This window comes from Mauremys mutica, chromosome 2, assembly GCF_020497125.1.
Source record: "Mauremys mutica isolate MM-2020 ecotype Southern chromosome 2, ASM2049712v1, whole genome shotgun sequence".
NCBI classification, from domain to species: Eukaryota; Metazoa; Chordata; order Testudines; family Geoemydidae; genus Mauremys; species Mauremys mutica.
This window is the reverse complement of record NC_059073.1, coordinates 299541032-299561447: the sequence shown is the minus strand read 5'-3', so window position 1 is coordinate 299561447 and position 20416 is coordinate 299541032.

Genomic DNA, 20416 nt, shown 5'->3' with positions numbered 1-20416 from the left:
TTATTTATGACAGTAGTGCCTGGAAGTACCAGCTCATTGCGTTATGCTGTGTACAAATACACACTGAGATAGTCCCTGCCCTGACTGCTTCATGGAGCAGCTGGTACGGGAACCCACAAGGGGAGAGGCAACTCTAGATTTAATCCTTAGTGGAGCGCAGGAGCTGGTCCAAGAGGTAACTATAGCAGCATAGGCGGCAGGTTTGTATAATTTTTGGTGGGGCCCAAAATGGTGGTGCCCCCCCGCTCCCGCCCTGTAAGCCGATATAAAATGAAGCTACAACGCGTCAGTGCCACAAGATTACAAGGGTCAATTAAAAGTGGAAAGTCAGAAGCAGCACTTGCCTACTTCAATATACAGTATTATATTTTGTTGCATCTGTTGTGATGAAGTGGGAATGTTCTTAATATTTTCTCTGAATACTGTGTGGGTGCCTCAGTTTCCCCTGCAAGATGCCAACTGAAGGTGTTGGGGACAAAGAGATCAGGTGGCCTCCTTGTCCAGAAGAGACACAGAGGCCAGAGGAGGGGAGTGTCAGTTTGGAGCTGGCTGGGGAAATTGGGAGAGACCCAGAACTTGGTTCTGGGCTCCCCACCCCCCAAGATGGACCTGACAGAGGGGTTCTGTTTTCTGTACCAACAAGCTCTGTTTAAACTGTGTTCCCGTCATCTAATAAACCTTCTGTTTTACTGTCTGGCTGAGAGTCACATCTGACTGCAGAGTTGGGGTGCAGCGACCTCTGGTTGCCCCAGGACCAGCCTGGGCAGACTCACTTTGGAAAGTGCATGACGTGGAAGGGCATGCTGAATGCTCCGAGGTCAGACCCAGGAAGGTGTAAGCTTCTTGCCCTGGAGACAGTATGCTCCGAGAGAGGAGGCTCCCCCAGAGTCCTGACTGGCTTTGTATGGAGATGTTCCAAAGCATCACAGCATCCCCTTCCACACCGTGCACTTCCCAGAAGTCCGCACAGGCACTGACACTCCCTCCTCCGGCCTTTGTCTCTTTTCCAGGCATTAGGAGGCCACCTGATCTCTCTGTTCTCCAACACCTTCAGTTGGCACCTTGCAGGGGAAACTGATTTGGGAGAAATGAAGTAAAAGCTGCCCAAACCGAGCTTGAGCACTCCTGAATTTTGAGGTGTTCAAATCTGGAAGGCAGGTGCTGGGGGTGGGAGAGGGCTGTGGGCTCCATGGGGGAGCATGGCAGCAACTGTCTGGAGCTGCATGGAGCCAGATACGCTGGTCTGAGTGGCACAGTAAGCAGTTTGGGGGTTGGAGAAGAGGTAGGGAGTTCCGGGGGGCAGTCAAGGGACAAGGAGCAGGGGGAGTTGGATGGGGCAGAGGTTCGAAGGGGCAGTCAGGGGACAGGCAGCAATTGGATAGGCATGGGAGTCTAAGAGGTTTATCAGGGGACAGGTAGGGGGTGCGGTCCTGGGGGGGGAAGTTGGGTGGGGTCTCAGGAGGGGGCAGTTGGGGACAAGGAGAAGGGAGGCTTAGATAGGGGCTGAGGTCCCAAGGGGCAGTTAGGGGCAGGGGTCTCGGGAGGGGGTAATTGGGGAACAAGGACCAGTGGGGCTTAGATAGGGGGTGAAGGTTCTGGGGGGCAGTTGGGGCAGGGGTCTGGGGAGGGGGCAATCAGCGGACAGAGGCTGGGATTCAAAGGGCTCTGGGCTGCCTGCAACCGCAGGGAGCCCAGAGCCTTTTAAATCCCAGCCGGGGCCGGGAATCAGAGGGCTCTGGGCTGCCCACTGCGGCGGGGAGCCCAGAGCCCTTTAAATCTCAGCTGCGGCTGGGATTTAAAGGGCTCTGGGCTGCCTGCACCCGCGGGGAGCACAGAGCTTTTAAAATCCCAGCCGCGGCCGGGAATCAGAGGGCTCTGGGCTCCCCGCCGCAGCAGGCAGCCCAGAGCCCTCTGATTCCCGGCCGCGGCTGGGATTTAAAGGGCTCTGGGCTGCCTGCAAACGCGGGGAGCCCAGAGCCTTTTAAATCTCAGCCGCTGCTGGGATTTAAAGGGCTCTGGGCTGCCTGCAACCGCGGGGAGCCCAGAGCCTTTAAAATCCCAGCCGCAGCCGGGAATCAGAGGGCTCTGGGCTTCCCGCTGCAGCAGGCAGCCCAGAGCCCTCTGATTCCCCGCCGCGGCTAGGATTTAAAGGGCTCTGGGCTGCCTGCAACCGCGGGGAGCGCAGAGCCTTTTAAATCCCAGCCGCGGCTGGGATTTAAAGGGCTCTGGGCTGCCTGCAAACGCGGGGCGCCCAGAGCCTTTTAAATCCCAGCCGCAGCCGGGAATCAGAGGGCTCTGGGCTTCCCGCTGCAGCAGGCAGCCCAGAGCCCTCTGATTCCCCGCCGCGGCTAGGATTTAAAGGGCTCTGGGCTGCCTGCAACCGCGGGGAGCCCAGAGCCTTTTAAATCCCAGCCGCGGCCGGGAATCAGAGGGCTCTGGGCTGCCTGCAACCGCGGGGAGCCCAGAGCCTTTTAAATCTCAGCCGCTGCTGGGATTTAAAGGGCTCTGGGCTGCCTGCAACCGCGGGGAGCCCAGAGCCTTTTAAATCCCAGCCGCGGCCGGGAATCAGAGAGCTCTGGGCTTCCCGCTGCAGCAGGCAGCCCAGAGCCCTCTGATTCCCGGCCGCGGCTGGGATTTAAAGGGCTCTGGGCTGCCTGCAAACGCGGGGAGCCCAGAGCCTTTTAAATCCCAGCCGCCGCCGGGAATCAGAGGGCTCTGGGCTTACAGCTGCAGCGGGCAGCCCAGAGCCCTCTGATTCCCGGCCGCGGCTGTGATTTAAAGGGCTCTGGGCTGCCTGCAAACGCGGGGAGCCCAGAGCCTTTAAATCCCAGCCGCGGCCGGGAATCAGAAGGCTCTGGGCTTCCCGCTGCAGCAGGCAGCCCAGAGCCTTCTCATTCCCGGCCCCGGCTGGGATTTAAAGGGCTCTGGGCTGCCTGCAAACGCGGGGAGCCCAGAGCCTTTTAAATCCCAGCCGCAGCCGGGAATCAGAGGGCTCTGGGCTTCCCGCTGCAGCAGGCAGCCCAGAGCCCTCTGATTCCCGGCTGCGGCTGGGATTTAAAGGGCTCTGGGCAGCCCTGGCGGCGGCGGCGGCAGCGGCGGGGGGGCGCTCTAAGCAGGGGAGAAAAAACATTGGTGGGGCAGAGCCCCTGCTTGGGATTTATTCATGGGGCTAAAGCCCCAGAGCCCCATATAAGTCGGCGCCTATGTATAGCAGGACCGCTTGGAAATAGTGACCATAATACAATAGCATTCAACATCCCTGTGGTGGAAAGAACACCTCAACTGCCCAACACTGTGGCATTTAATTTCAAAAGGGGGAACTATACAAAAATGAGGGAGTTAGTTAGACAAAAGTTAAAAGGTACAGTGACTAAAGTGAAATCCCTGCAAGCTGCATGGGCCCTTTTTAAAGACACCATAATAGAGGCCCAACTTCAATGTATACCCCAAATTAAGAAAAACAGTAAAAGAACTAAAAAAGAGCCACCGTGGCTTAACAACCATGTAAAAGAAGCAGTGAGAGATAAAAATACTTCCTTTAAAAAGTGGAAGTCAAATCCTAATGATGCAAATAGAAAGGAGCACAAACACTGCCAACTTAAGTGCAAGAGTGTAATAAGAAAAGCCAAAGAGGAGTTTGAAGAACGGCTAGCCAAAAACTCCAAAGGTAACAAAATGTTTTTTAAGTACATCAGAAGCAGGAAGCCTGCTAAACAACCAGTGGGGCCCCTTGATGATCAAAATACAAAAGGAGCGCTTAAAGATGATAAAGTCATTGCGGAGAAACTAAATGGATTCTTTGCTTCAGTCTTCACGGCTGAGGATGTTAGGGAGATTCCCAAACCTGAGCTGGCTTTTGTAGGTGACAAATCTGAGGAACTGTCACAGATTGAAGTGTCACTAGAGGAGGTTTTGGAATTAATTGATAAACTCAACATTAACAAGTCACCGGGACCAGATGGCATTCACCCAAGAGTTCTGAAAGAACTCAAATGTGAAGTTGCGGAACTATTAACTAAGGTTTATAACCTGTCCTTTAAATTGGCTTCGGTACCCAATGACTGGAAGTTAGCTAATGTAACGCCAATATTTAAAAAGGGCTCTAGGGGTGATCCCGGCAATTACAGACCGGTAAGTCTAACGTTGGTACCGGGCAAATTAGTTGAAACAATAGTAAAGAATAAAATTGTCAGACACATAGAAAAACATAAACTCTTGAGCAATAGTCAACATGGTTTCTGTAAAGGGAAATCGTGTCTTACTAATCTATTAGAGTTCTTTGAAGGGGTCAACAAACATGTGGACAAGGGGGATCCGGTGGACATAGTGTACTTAGATTTCCAGAAAGCCTTTGACAAGGTCCCTCACCAAAGGCTCTTACATAAATTAAGCTGTCATGGGATAAAAGGGAAGGTCCTTTCATGGATTGAGAACTGGTTAAAGGACAGGGAACAAAGGGTAGGAATTAATGGTAAATTCTCAGAATGGAGAGGGGTAACTAGTGGTGTTCCCCAAGGGTCAGTCCTAGGACCAATCCTATTCAATTTATTCATAAATGATCTGGAGAAAGGGGTAAACAGTGAGGTGGCAAAGTTTGCAGATGATACTAAACTACTCAAGATAGTTAAGACCAAAGCAGATTGTGAAGAACTTCAAAAAGATCTCACAAAACTAAGTGATTGGGCAACAAAATGGCAAATGAAATTTAATGTGGATAAATGTAAAGTAATGCACATTGGAAGAAATAACCCCAACTATACATACAGCATGATGGGGGCTAATTTAGCTACAACGAGTCAGGAAAAAGATCTTGGCGTCATCGTGGATAGTTCTCTAAAGATGTCCACAGTGTGCAGAGGCGGTCAAAAAAGCAAACAGGATGTTAGGAATCCTTAAAAAGGGGATAGAGAATAAGACTGAAAATATATTATTGCCCTTATATAAATCCATGGTATGCCCACATCTCGAATACTGTGTACAGATGTGGTCTCCTCACCTCAAAAACGATATTCTAGCACTAGAAAAGGTTCAGAAAAGGGCAACTAAAATGATTAGCGGTTTAGAGAGGGTCCCATACGAGGAAAGATTAAAGAGGCTAGGACTCTTCAGCTTGGAAAAGAGGAGACTAAGGGGGGATATGATAGAGGTATATAAAATCATGAGTGATGTTGAGAAAGTGGATAAGGATAAGTTATTTATCTATTCCTATAATACGAGAACTAGGGGTCACCAAATGAAATTAATAGGCAGCATGTTTAAAACAAATAAAAGGAAATTCTTCTTCACGGAGCGCACAGTCAACTTGTGGAACTCCTTACCTGAGGAGGTTGTGAAGGCTAGGACTATAACAATGTTTAAAAGGGGACTGGATAAATTCATGGTGGCTAAGTCCATAAATGGCTATTAGCCAGAATGGGTAAGAATGGTGTCCCTAGCCTCTGTTCGTCAGAGGATGGAAATGGATGGCAGGAGAGAGATCACTTGATCATTGCCGGTTAGGTTCGCTCCCTCTGGGGCACCTGGCATTGGCCACTGTCGGTAGACAGATACTGGGCTAGATGGACCTTTGGTCTGACCCGGTACGGCCTTTCTTATGTTCTTATGAATATTGTATAATCTGAACAGGAAAGACAGATCAAGGGTAGAAGAGATGAAGTATTATCACACCCATATTACAGATGGGGAACTGAAGCATGGAGAGATTAAGTTCTTGCTCAAGGTGATATTGGGAGCCTCTGGCCAATCTCCAGTTTGGTACCTTAACGACCAGATGATCCTTCCTAACTGTGGTGACTGAGGACCAAGTTTTGCTGCCATTTACCCTCCTTCAGTCCCATTGACTTCAGCTGGGCTCCCTGAGTACAACTGAGAATAGAGGACCTGATCTTGCAGGTTTTGGGACAGAATTTAGCACTGAATGTATTATGGGACTACTTGGGGAAAAAAATGAATAAAGCTGAATATCTGTTTGTCAGCTCAACCTAATGAGACTAATCAAGTTAATTCCTCCCTCCCCACAAACACACACCTGGGGAGACAATGAAATGGTATCATGTAAAAGTTATTTAAAACAAAGGGTCAGCTGCCTCCTGAGTGTCCCCTTGTGGCCAGAGGCAATTGTGTGGCACCTACCTCTGCTTTCCCCTCATAAGGACCCCTTAAGAGCAGCACACTGGCTCTAACGTGGATAGCAGTTCCCACTGCTAGGGCTAGTTTAGAACTGAAACAATTCTTTACTGTATCACCACCACCCTGCCTTAGACCAGTTTAATACCAGAACTAGTTCTGAACAGTCCTCAGGGTCCCAAAATAAAGTCCATCTCCACATTACAGACCATACTGAGCTCTGGTGTCTTCCCACGTAGGCAGAGCTCTTCTGTCCTAGTCTGTTCTCAGCCTGTCCTCCCAGATCTTCCCAGCTGGAGCTCAGCCTTCTAACTTTGACCTTAGGCTTTATAAAAAGCAGTTTAATAAAAAGATCAGTATTGCCAACCACAAGCATTCAATAACCATGAATCATGCCCTCAAAAATCATGAGATTATTTTAAAAATCTCATTATTTTTAAACCATATACATTTGGGGGCTTTTGTTTTTTCTCCTGGTTTTTGAGCCTTCTGGGTTTACTCAGGGCACATTTTCAGGCTTTACTCCACAACTTTGAGGGCTTCAAATTTATTTCTTTTGAAATAAGAGACTGAAGGAGAATCTCAGCTATCAATTTCCACAGCTGGCGCTTTAACAAAAACATATATGAGAGTTGGCAACACTGAAATAAAAATAACCTTAACAAAGTTATGTCAGAGGAAATTAAAGAAGAATCTGTTTAATGTATTACATGTCTCTGGTTTCCTTCTCCAGACCGGAGGAAGAGCTTTGAGAAGCTCAAAAGCTTGTCCCTTCCACCAACAGAAGCTGGTTTAATAAAAGATATTATCTCACCCACCTTGTCTCTCATATCCTGGGACTAACATGGCTACAACAACACTCAACAATGGTGAAGTGAAACAGATCAAATCTATATCTTTAGAACTGTCTGAACCTCCTTATGCCATTTATATAGCCTGTGAATCTCTTTTCTTCAAAATCTCTGGAGTGTGGTGAATAGGTCTCATTTGCCATGAAGTATCTCAAGACAGATTTTCGGAAATGTATTGTTTACAGCCAACTCTGCTCTCTTAATCAGTTTCCAAAAAGGACATAAAACAGAAGTTTTAAATATTGGTTATATGGCACTGACAAATTCCAAAGTAACCTAGTGTACATCTGTCACATTCCAGGTGTAATCCAGACCAGTGAGGGGTTGTGTCACTACCTGTCCTGCAACTTTGAGTGCCTCACAATGCTTTGCTGTTGTAGCTCCCATAGGCGCTGACTCTGTGGGTGCTCCAGTGCTGGAGCATCCATGGGGAAAAAATGGTGGGTCCTGAGCACTCCCCGACAGCCTCCCTATAAGCTCCCCTCCTACAACCATGGGCCTCCCACTCACCGGCAAGCCCCACGGATCAGCATCTCCCACCCGCCAGCAAGCCCCGTGGATCAGCACCTCTCCCTCCTTCCAATCAGCTGTTTCATGGCATACAGGGAGGCTGGGAGGGAGAGGAGTGAGGATGTGGCACACTAGGGAGAAGGGGCAGAACTAGGCAGGAAGAGGTGGGGTGGGGCCCTGGGGGAAGGGATGGAGGGGGGGTTGGGGCAGAGCCCCAGGGTCGAGCACCCCCCGGCACATCTTTGAAAAGTCGGCACCTCTGGTAGCTCCCAATCTAGGCCACTCACAAACAGCCTTCAAGCATACAGGTCACAGCTTGAGTGTCTGTGTATAGCTGTAGCCCTGGTCCAGCAGCTCTGACCCCAGCAGCCTGTCAGCAACACCCCAATCACACTCTGGATTCCGCCAGCCTTGGTTACTACTTGCAGGGTGACTCCAACACAATCCCAGTCCTGAATTTTTCAAAAAACATGTGTTTTGCACTGTCCACTCCTCTCCAGGACAGTTCAGATATCAAGGTTTCTTGCTCATGAACAGTCAATATTCAACTATTTTATACTTTAATTGGAGTCACCAAACAGTTCAAACACAACACTGTTTTAGTTTAGATTAAAAGATAATACAAGTTTATTAACAAAAGAAGTTAGGATTTTAAGTTAATTCAAGATTGGTTACAAACAAATAAAAGTGAAAACACATTTGAAAGTCTAAAACTTAAACTAGCTAGTTTTGGTTCAAGGCTTTGTTTAAGATGGTCTGTCTCACCCACAGTCTTCCAGCAAGATGGCGACTGTCCCTTTCCTTGGTCAGGAGCTCTCCCAGAGATGGCTGTGCCTTTGTCTTCTTAGGTGAAAGAGACAGAGAGAGAGAGAGAGAGAGAGAGACCTGTTTAACAACTGTTGCCTAGGCAGGGCTGTGTAGTTTTGAATATGTGCTAACAACATCATAATTTTACATATAATGTTTCTACATACAATTCACCATGATATTAGTGACCAGTTATTAGTTTTCAAATGATACCTCACAAGACATATTTTACACAAAGATTACTACAATAGTGTATAGGGTGTGAATACAGGGGTGCTTTCAGTCACAGCATCCATTGCCACAACTGTGATTTAGTTAATTTCTTTATATGCTCTATCACATAAATCACTGAAATATCATTTCTTATCCCATGACAGATACCAAGTTACATAGATAATATATCTGATTTGTCTAACACTGCTTAAATAATAATAAAGGCCAACCCTAGGTCCTACTGAAGTCAATGACAAATCTCCAATTGGCTATAATGGGAACAGGATTTAGCCATTACAGTCTGTGGGCCCTTTCCTGAGAGGTGCTAAGTGCCCACAGATGTCAATGAGAAGAGAGGACATTCAGTATCTCACAAGGTCAGGTCCGACATGAGTTTAGGAACATCGGAAATGTCATGATAAATCAGAGCAGTATTCTGTAAGGATAAGGCCTTTGTCTGCAGCTGTATTGTAAGGTCTAGAGCCTCAGGCCTTCGTCTGCAGTCAGATTAAAGGAGCAGCCGAGCAGCAGCCATTAGCTAAGAAACAGGAAATCACATCCTCACATTCCATCTAAATTACATTAAAACGATGTAATATCAGGCTGTGAAGAAGGAGACCCCGTCCTAATGGCACCCGCTATCACCAGATAAAGAAACAGATCTTAAGATGGTTGAAGAAAACTTAGTTTGATAGCATCCTGTCTGTCAAGAAATCACTAATCAATAGTTGTGGTTGTGAAGTCCTCATTTCTTTATTGTTTTGTCATTATGGTCCTCACTTCCCTATTGTTTCTCTGTAAGGTCTCTGTCTGGTTCTTTCATTGTTTCTGTCTGTTACATAATTAATTAAGGTGGTGGGGTAGGATTGGTTAGAGAATGTTGTTACACTATGTTAGAATTGGTTAGTAAAATTTTAGTATAATGATTGGTTAAGGTATAGCTAAACAGGACTCAAATTTCACTATATAAACTGGGGTCCAAAAGGAAGTTCTTTGGAAACCAACTCCAGGACTCAGCCCCAAGATCAGAGCTGCCAGACCTCAACACACTGCCAATAACACCAAACAGAAACTGGAGTCCCACAGATGGACCTGATCTTGACTGGCCATCAAGAAAAGTTCATCTGTCTTATTGGGAGTGGTGAGCACTGTATGTGTAGCATGTGCTGTCTGTTTTTGATGATTGTTAATAAATAGAAGTTATGTAGCATATTACCATGTAAGGCTCTTTCACTGGTAAAAGGTCCTGCACACCTGCAGAAGCAGTATACACCTGGAGCCCTATGTACTGGGAAAGGGTGTGGGTACTTAAATTGACCAGGTTAGTTGCATCCTGAGCCCTACGAATTGGATAAGGGCAGGTGCTTTTCGCCTGGAGCCCTACGAACTGGGAAAAGGTGGGGGCGCCTAAATTAACCGGGTTACGCCTGGAGCCCTATGGACTGGGAAAAGGTGGGGTGCCCTCATCTAGTCCAGTGTCCTGTCTCTTCAATAACCAACACCAGATACTCCAGAGGAAGCTGCAGCAAACTTCACTGTAGGACAGACTGGTAGGAACGACAGTAGGACCAGCAACAGACCAACCGGATTATCAAGAATGTCCAGAACTGGGGACTGGAGATATTGCTGCACCTGTTAATGCTGTAAAGGAAGCTTGGTTCTCTGCCACTGCCTTATTAAAAACCAGTTCAGGTACTTGCTTGCTATGGATTTTTACCAGGTTGGGTGCCACTTTTGGGTCTGTATCACATTCAGTGACTCCTGGAACTGGGCTGTGCTAGACACCTGGGATGAGGAGCAGTTCCTGCAAAACTTCCAAGTTTGAAGACCTTTCTCTGTCTCCGGAGGGCTTGCCCCAACGTTGGAGCTCTGCTCACTGTAGTCAACAAGTGAGGGTTACTCAGCAGAAGCTGACAACCCCAGATATGATGTTACTCACTGGGACGTGCATTCAGGATTGGGAGGCCCATGTTGACATGTTGCTGGTGTAATGGCAATACATACATTTCTGCAGGGCGTTAAATCTGTAGCTAGGTTTGCAGCTGGCACAGGAATCTGGCCATTAACATGATGTGGGAGGTGCTGACAGCAGGTTAATTCAGGACAAGAGGGTGGGGCCTTACTGGAAGCTATAATGTAAATGCCCTTAAGACAAATTCAACTACAAACAGCAAAAAAGTTAGCCAATCTGTCTGCCTTCTCTGATCTTTGCAAATAATGTGATGCAAGATTCTTTTGATCTGGACCTCTTTTGAACTGACTGCCCTCTTCTATCCCCTACAGACCAACTGAGCACCCCATCTCCTCCTCCTGTCTCATGATGGCACTGACCCTTCCCCTTTCTCTGTCCCTAACTAGCCCCCAGGGACAAACTGACTGAGCCCTACCTCTTCTTCCCAGCCAGCCCCATGGACCGATAGAGCCCCTGCTCCAGGGACCAACTGATCCCCTAGCCATTCCCACCCCAGCCAACCAGCATCAGGGACCCACTGACCTGGGCCACCCAGAGGCGGGGGCAAGTGCGACAATTTGCCCCAGGCCCCGCAGGGGCTCCCACAAGCATTTTTGGGGCACCTGGAGCGGGGTCCTTCACTCGCACCGGGGCCCCGGAAAACTCTCACAGGCCCAGGCCCCAGGAGCTTCTTCTGCTCCAGGTCTTCGGTGGCAGGGGCCCCCCCTGCCGAAGACCCCAGGCCCCCCTGAATTCTCTGGGCGGCCCTGCCACTGACAGGTTGATGGGACCTGCCAGCAGAGCCCCCACTGCGCTTCCCTACTCCAGAAGACCCTGGGTGCCTTTCCCCTTCCACTATTGCTCAGCAACTGTGCCCTGGATGCTACTGTGACGTTGCACTCCATATGTTTTATGGAAACAGGCTAATGAGTGTGAATATAATGTAACTGGAACATGCTTTATGCAAAAGGTCTCTTGTAAGGTATCATTACAAAGCTTTTAATCTACTGAGTGTGCTCATCCTGTTTTCTTGAATGTATCATTATTGTATCTGAAACTAGGAATATGAAGTATAACTCTGAGGTCCTATTGTAATTATGCAAAGTGTGGGCCATTAATGGTGGTTTGGAATCTGGATGGCTCCCATTAACTAGGACAATTGCCTGTAAATGGCTCTGTTTACTTGCAAACCTTCCTGGGCGCATGTGGGCCAGCCCTGGAAGAATAGAGGCTGGGGTCTCACAGGACATGTGACCATATCACCTGGTAATGAAATCCATTTTAAATCTGGTACTTTTCCATTTAGAAGGAGGGGTGGGGACCAAGAGAGACAAAAAATTCCCACCTTGTGCCAAAGCTATAAAAGGGGGTGGAACAGAACAAAGGGGCTGCCAGTCATGAGAAAACCCCTAGTTACCACCTGAACTGGAACTAACAAGGATTGTACCAGGGAAAGGACTGGGCCCAGACTAGGAAGGAGTCTAGTCTGTGAAAGAATCTTATTGGAACAGCTCTGAAGGTGAGATATTACCTGTATCAGTTTCTTAATGTATTAGGCTTAGACTTGCATGTTTTTGCTTTATTTTGCTTGGTGACTTATTTTGTTCTGTCTGTTATTACTTGAAACCACTTAAATCCTACTTTTTATGCTTAATAAAATCACTTTGGTTTATTAATTAACCCAGAGTAAGGGATTAATACCTGGGGGAGCAAACAGCTGTGCATAGCTCTCTATCAGTGTTACAGAGGGTGGACAATTTATGAGTTTACCCTGCAAAAGTTTTATACAGAGTAAAACGGATTGGGGGGGGGTGGATCCCATTGGGAACTGGGTGTCGGAGATAGGTGACCTGCTGAGCAGTTTTTAGTTAAAATCTGCAGCTTTGGGAGCATGGACCAGACCTGGGTCTGTGTTGCAGCAGGCTACTGTGTCTGGCTCAACAAGGCAGGGTTCTGGAAGACCCAAGCTGGCAGGAAAAATGGGCTCAGAGGTAATTCCAGCATGTCAGGTGACAGTTCCAAGGAGGGGTCTCCGTGACCGAACCTGTCACAGCTACCTCCAACCCATCTATCAGGTACTGGTCAAGGCCCCTGCTCCCCCTCCAATGTGTGCACCGTAGCTGGCTTTCCTACTAGATTAGTATAGTGAAAGTTACCTAAAAACATAAAAATGGCCATAAGAAGTCAAACCAATAGTCTATCTAGCTCAGTACCCTGTCTTGTGCCAGCTGTGTCTGAGGGAATGACCAGAACAGGGCAGTTATCCAGAGACCCATCCATTGTCATCCAATCCCAGCTTCTGGCAGTCACAAGCAGGGACGCTGAAACTTGGCCCTCCCATTTTTGAAAGTAGACGGGCCTGTCCTGTCCTGTCCCTTTTTGCCCAGGGCCCTCCTATTCACCCATGAGGTCCTATACCCCGGCCAGGCCAGAAGCTGGAGCCCAGCCTGGATAAGAGTGGCCCCGAGAGCTATGGGGAGCCATGGACACACTGTCTGCCTAGGGTGAGTGGGGGGCCTGAGAGCAGCCCCCGACCTGTGTTCCCAACCCCCTGCCCAGGGCAGATGGAGGATCCCTGGGTCCCCACACCTGCCTGTGCAGCTTTCCATGGCCCCGCTGTGGCTCTTTGGTCCCCAAGGCCCCATCTTCAGCCAAAAGCTGAAGTCTGATTGGCGTAAGAGCTGTATGGGGAAGCCACAGACCCTCCATCTGCCCTGGGCGTGGGACCCATGGACACAAACCAGGGGCTGCTCTCAGGCCACCCCCACCCTGGGGGGGTGGAAGGGCCCAGTCTCCCCAGTCCAGCTCTGCCGGGGGTAGAGCCTCAGGGGAAGCGAAGGGCCAGGGGGGCCCTCAGACCCCCCTCACTTTTAGGAAGAATCGGTGGCCCCTGGTCAGAGATTTAAGGACACTCAGGGTATGTAGATGCATCCCTGCCCATCTTGGCTAGTAGCCACGGAGGGACCTCTCCTCCAGGCCCATCTCTCATTCTTTTTTTAGCCTAGTTATGCTTTTGGCCTTCACAAAACTTACACCGAAGGCTTGGCTGCATGAGCATCTCACGCAGTACCCACAGCGCCCACTGATTTTGACGGGACTTCTAAGCACCCAGAGAAGGCAGGACCGACTGGCACTGAACAGGGCAGGTTGGAAAGCAGCGAGGAAGCCGCCAGGCCGGGAGGGAGACGCGTGCTTGGCGCGCCGGGGGAGAGCTGGAGTCAGGGTTTCGCTGGGGTGGGTGGGGCGCGGTTGGGGCGCGGCTCTCGCGCCCACAAATACCTGCTTCGGCACCCCGGCTTGTCAGGCTCCGCCGTGCGGACGCGGCTTGCCAGAGCGGCGCGGCAGGGCGAGCGGGCGGATCCCGGACCGAGCCAGGGATGGAGCGGCTCGTCCAGGCCGCCTTGGCGCGGCTGAGCGAGGAGGAGCGGGCGCGCTGCGCGTTCTACCTGCGGGGCCCGCAGCCGGCGCGCGGCGCCCGGGCCGAGCTCCGGGGCGCCGATGGGAGCCCGGCGCAGCTGGCGCAGCGCTACGCGGGCCGGGCCGCCGAGGTGCTGAGAGAGGCGCTCGACGACGTGGGCCGCCGCGACGTGCGCGAGGCGCTGGCCGGGCAGGAAAAGGCGGGAGCAGCGGCAGCGCCAGGTAAAGGCAGCTGGCGAGGGCGGAGTGCGAAGGGGGGGGGGTCGGGCTGTAACCTGAGCAGCGCCACCGGGTGCGAGGCGCTGAGCCGGGCTGGCAGCCGCTAGAGCCCCCCGCCCCGGCTCACCTGCCGCAAGCCCCGATCCACGCCGCGGCGAAGGGCCTCCCGTAGCTAGAGCGGAGCCGGGAATCCGATCCACCACCCGGACAGGCAGCGCCATCCCCGGGCCAGTGCCGGGGGCTGCAGGATTGCAGCCCATTGTCTGTCAGCTCAGTGAGCACCCTTCTCCCCCCCCTTTCCGCCCACGTGCGTGTGGGGGGGGGAGAGAAGGGTGTTATTAAATACCGAACAGCTTTCACCCCCGCAGCCCCAAAACGGGTCTGTGTTTAAACAGCCAGGGGAGCCATCCCGCTACCCCCGCCCTGTCGGTTGGAGTTGGCAGCTCCCTGGTTTTGCTGAAGAACTAGACTAGGCAGAGGAAAGCAGGGCCCTGTGTTTCAAAGCATGAGAGAGGGGAGTGAAAACCTACGAGATTTGTTAAAATAGGAAATCCAGGGGTCTGGGAGTAGGTACTGACAGTGCTGGAGATAAAGCTCCAATAGTAGGTGGTCCCATTCTCACAGCCGCTGCACAATTATATTGTTCTGCCAAGATAGCCCTCCTGAACTCTATTTCCTGTAGGCACAGCCCTGGCGCATTAGGAACACATCACCGGATACTGCCAATACCACACTGAGTAACCAAGACAGCTGACCAGGGAAATAACCTACTTCCTTCCCTGACGGACCAAGGGACGAACCCCACCCACGTACTTATCTGCTACACCGATACTGACTTAGACTCCTTATTCATTCCATGGGTGGCGTAGCTGAGCCCACTTATCCACTGACACTTTAAAAACCCTTGCACCTCAATCTGGCTCTATGCCGGTTATGCAATATGTATGTATCTTTTCATCCTTACAAACAATATCTGTAACCCCCCCATAACCAAAGCCTGACCCCAGATGTACAGTACCTTCCCTCTCAACCTGTGTTTATTTCATTTCAAACATTCACTTTAATAAAATTTTTAAATCTGTGGATCACAGTTTCCAAGCCAGTGTTATACCCGCAAGCACTATCAGCTATTCACACTGAAAACTAGGACATCTAACCAAGTGAATTATGTAATCCACAGGTAGAATTGGCTGCTAGTGAAAATGATGGCAAAACTCACTGACTTCAATGGGAGCAGGATTTCCCATCACACCTGCAAAATTAAGCAAGGCTCATGAACAGACATTTGTTAATAAGAAATAAAAGACTGTGCTTGGCAATGTAAATCTCCAGCCTAATCCCAGTATAATAGCTTTCCTTTTGTGTTTGAGAAACTAAACTGAAAACTTAAAAAGAGGGTCTCAGAAATAGACTGTAAAGATGCACTTCGTGTCACTAAGACAGTAATTTAGAGAGACAGGATGGGTGAGGTAATATTTCTTATTGGACCAATTTCTGCTGGTAAGAGAGTCAAGCTTACACAGAACTCTTCAGGATATTATATCACCTACCTTGTCTCTCTAATATCCTGGACCAACACAGCTACAACACCACTGCTACATACAACAGCAATGATGGAAAATAGACACCAACCCAGGAGCTGGAATCAAAATGTTTTTCCCATTTTGTTTATATAATCAAAGTTAATATCCTATAACTTGGCAGGTTGAGAGCTGATAGCCAATAAAAAAAATAATGTAAACAGGACATAAACCTGCTATCCTCAATTTTTAATATAGGTCTGACCTAAACAAAATCACTATTTCCTTCAATGAGAATTTTACATAAGTAAAGCTCATAATCCATGCAGACAAAAAGTTTTACATGCAGAACAATAAGTCTGTTAATATATTAGGGGTTCTGAAGAGATTGTGGTCAAAACAACAGTTTGATACCAATTTACTACTCCTATTTTGTTTAAAATGAGTTTTTCCAAGTTTTGATATGACAGTTCACTCCTGTAGTTATTGTATAAAATAGAATGTAGGTGATGCTAAAAAAGGTGAAATGGAATTAAAAGATGATTGAATCTCAATTTACAGACAGTGCAGTAAAATACAGACAGGGTTTGAATGTTAAACATTTAAAAAGAGGAACATTCCTCTGCAGTCCTCTTCCTTTTTTTTATTAACTTATTTTAAGGGAAGGAAACAGTCTTCCTTTCCAAATCAGTCCCTGAACATAATTAACTTAAATGCAGAATAATAAACCACCAGATAAAGATTTAGAAGTTCATTTCCAGTTGAGGTAAAGTTCAGCACAGCAAGTTCAGTGTATGGGCCAGGCTGAGGCTCTATTTTGGGCTTCTCTCTTCTAGGCCTTTTTGGCCAGAGATTTTGTATTGGTGCTGCCACTGTTTCAGTTTAAATGGTAGTAGCAACAGTAGGAGAACTAGTGTAGATAAGGCACTGGCAGTATTTTAACCATGGCAGTAAATTTTATCTGAGTAGGCTTAGATAACACTGTGCTTAATATACTGATAGCTACCTTAAGTCCTAGTCACTGTTGCCACAAGTGGTGGAGTTGGAGCAACAGTGAGAAACTTGACAAAAAAAAAAAAGCCTAGTTCAGACAGGGCTTAACTCACCTGGTCAAACTACAGAGTAGAGGAAGCATATTCCTAGGCCTGCAGTGATGTGTGCGTTTAGCATTGAGGAGTGGGGGGTTGTCCCTATAGCAGTTTGCATTGTCCAATGTGTCAATTGTGACTTACAAAAATTAGGAAAGGAAGTCATACAAAAACAGCTTCATCTGTCATTTGAACTGCACTTATAAGTTACTTGTTTTTAAATATCCACACAGCTGCTGTATTGAGAACTGGTGAACAACAAACCAGGAATCAGACAAGTGATACAAGTTTTAAAGGAAGAACTGAGCAAAGTGACTATGACGAATTGGTAATTGTACTTATTTTTCAGTTTTCTCAGAACAGTTCAATACCCATGAAGCCCCTGGCCAAGTTCTCCTCCCAGTTTTATGGGTGCAGCTTCCCTGGACTTCAGTGGGAGCTGCCCTTGTGTGCCAGAGAGCAGAATCAGCCTGATATTTGTAAATAATTGAATTTTGCTGAATTATGCAGTTTTCTCAGGTTAATAAAGATGACATTGAATAGTTTGCTTAACCCTGCTATACTGTGGGCTGGAGCCTGAGTATAGCCAGGTTAAGTGGAATTTCCAAAAGGGGATCTCCCTTGGGATTGGGGGATGGAATGCCCCCCTGGGTATGCAGGTCATGGCCCATCCTATACACAGCCAGTTGTAGGGGTTACATGGTAGTAAGCCCTACATCAAAATTAATGGGATTATTCATGGCAGAAATCCATATGTGAAGAGATATGTGCAGAATTAGGCCATTAGCTGTTTCATGGTTGTAACTATAGCCCCTGGATGATAGTAGTAATTGCTTCCCCTATGTTCTGTCTACAAGAGGGATTATGGCTAGTGACTCTGCATAATTATGGATCAATTGGCCACTCTCCTCTCCCTCAACCCAGGATCACGCATTGTCATGGAGAGTTGGCATGGAGCATTGCTCCTGGAGCAGGATAATATCCTGAGAGGATTTTGAAAAACAGGAAAAGCTTGAAAGCAAACCACCATCACATGCAAAATTAAAGGAAGCTGTATTTACACCTAAGATATGAATGCTTTTAATATGCCTGTCAACTTTAATAAATTCCAAAATAAAAATAATGAGAGATGATACAATCCTGGACCTCACAGGCTCTGATCCATAAAGATATTTAGGCTTCTAACCTCCATTGACTTCAATGGAAGTTAGAAGCCTAGATATCTTTGTGGAACTGGGCCTTAGAGCTCAGGTATAGCTAGGGTGACCAGATCTCCCAATTTTATAGGGACCCTCCTGATATTTGGGGATTTTTCTTATATAGGTGCCTATTACCTACCCCTACCCCTCCCTCCCCCCACGCAACCACCACTTTCATAGGTAGAGCAATAGCACAAAGTAACTTCAGGAAATTACTAGTAGTTTCACTGATCATCACATTTCTATATACCCCTCTACCCCAATATAACGCTGTCCTCGGGAGCCAAAAAAAAAAAATCTTACCGCGTTATAGGTAAAACCGTGTTATATCGAACTTGCTTTGATCCACCGGAGTGTGCAGCCCGCCCCCCCGTGAGCGCTGCTTTACCGCGTTATATCTGAATTCGTTTTATATCAGGTCGTGTTATATTGAGGTAGAGGTGTCGTTATAGAAAACTAGCACTTGTAGATATGGAATTATTCTATAATATATGCAGTTGGGTTGAAACCCTGGCCCTGCTGAGGTGGGGGTATGGATTTCACTCCACCTCACTAGAACCATTATGTCAAATTGTGTCAGATTGTGCCTGACTTCAATGGGGTTGCACAGGTGTAGCTGAGAACAGAATTTTTCCATGAATAGAACCATCTGCCATTTATCTCCTTTTCATGTATCAACCAAAAGTCTAAAAATTATTTGTTAAAAACTTGAGAAATGAAAAACATCCATCTTTTCTTCCTTTTATGAATCAGGCCTGTAATATCTGTTCTCCTGTGACCAATTTTTATATTGCAGCTATCCCTGAAGAGTTTAATGTTCAAGGATAATGTTAACTATCTTATTTTGTTTATTACTTGAAATACAGAAATAATTTGAACCCAAATCCTTAAACAAATTTCTTTAACCTGCTATTTTAGGCCAAATTCTCCTCACTGTGAGTTTTACATTTTATAACTCCATTAACTTAAAGTTAATCCTGATTTATGCTCGTGTAAGAAGGAGCAGAATCTGCTAGGGGAGTGTCTAGACCAGAGGTAGCAACTATGGCATGGGTGCCAAAAGCAGAACACGAGCTGATTTTCAGTGGCACTCACGCTGCCTGGGTCCTGGCCACTGGTCAGGGGGCTCTGTATTTTAATTTAATTTTAAATGAAGCTTCTTAAACATTTTAAAAACCTTATCTACTTTACATACAACAATAGTTTAGTTATATATTATAGACTTAGAGAAAGAGACCTTCTAAAAATGTTAAAATGTATTACTGGCACTCGAAACCTTAAATCAGAGTGAATAAATGAAGACTCGGCACACCACTTCTGAAAGGTTGCCGACCCCTGGTCTAGACCATACTCTGAAATAGTGTTGAAGATAGTTTGGTCCCACCTGCAATTATGATTAAACCATTTTCAGCCCTGGTTCATCTGCACCACTTGCAGATGCCTGCTATTAGCAACTAGGGGTGTCAATCACAGTTCACTCAAAAAAATTGCTATTAATTAAAGTTTTAATGGCACTGTTAAATAGAATACCAATTGAAGTTTATTAAATATTTTGGATTTTTTTCTACATTTTCATATACAGTGAATTGTATTGTAATTGAATCAAATGATATTTTAGTTTAAAATATTTGCACTGTAAAAATGATAAATTTTTCAATTCACCTCATACAAGTACTGTAGTGCAATCTCATTATCATGAAAGTTGAGCTTACAAGTGTAGAATTATGTACAATAAACTTGCATTAAAAAATAAAATGTAAAAACTTCAGAGCCTACAAGTCCACTCAGTCCTACTTCTTGTTCAGCCAATCGCTAAGACAAACAAGTTTGTTTACATTTACAGGAGATAATGCTGCCCTCTTCTTATTTACAATGTCACCAGAAAGTGAGAACAGGCATTTGCATGGCATTTCTGTAGCCGGCATTGCAAGGTATTTACGTGCCAGATATGCTAAACATTTGTATGCCCCTTCATGCTTTGGCCACCATTCCAGAGTATATGCTTCCATGCTGAAGACTCTCATTAAAAAAAAATAAGCATTAATTAAATTTCTGACTGAACACCTTGGGGGAGAATTGTACGTCTGCTGCTCAGTTTTACCCTCATTCTGCCCTATATTTCCTGTTATTGCAGTCTTGGATGTTGGCCCAGCATGCATGTTCATTTTAAGAACACTTTCACTGCAGATGTCACAAAACACAAAGAAGGTATTGGTGTGAGATTTCTAAAGATAGCTACAGCACTCAACCCAAGGTTTAAGAATCTGAAGTGCCTTCCAAAAATCTGAGGGACATGAGGTATGGAGCATGCTTTCAGAAGTCTTAAAAGAGCAACACTCTGATGTGGAAACTACAGAACCCAAACCAACAAAAAAGAAAGTCAACCTTCTGCTGTTGGTGTCCGAATCAGATAATGAAAATGAACATGCATCAGTCCACACTGCTTTGGATTGTTATCGAGCAGAACCAGTCATCAGCATGGACACATGTCCCCTGGAATGATGGTTGAAGCATG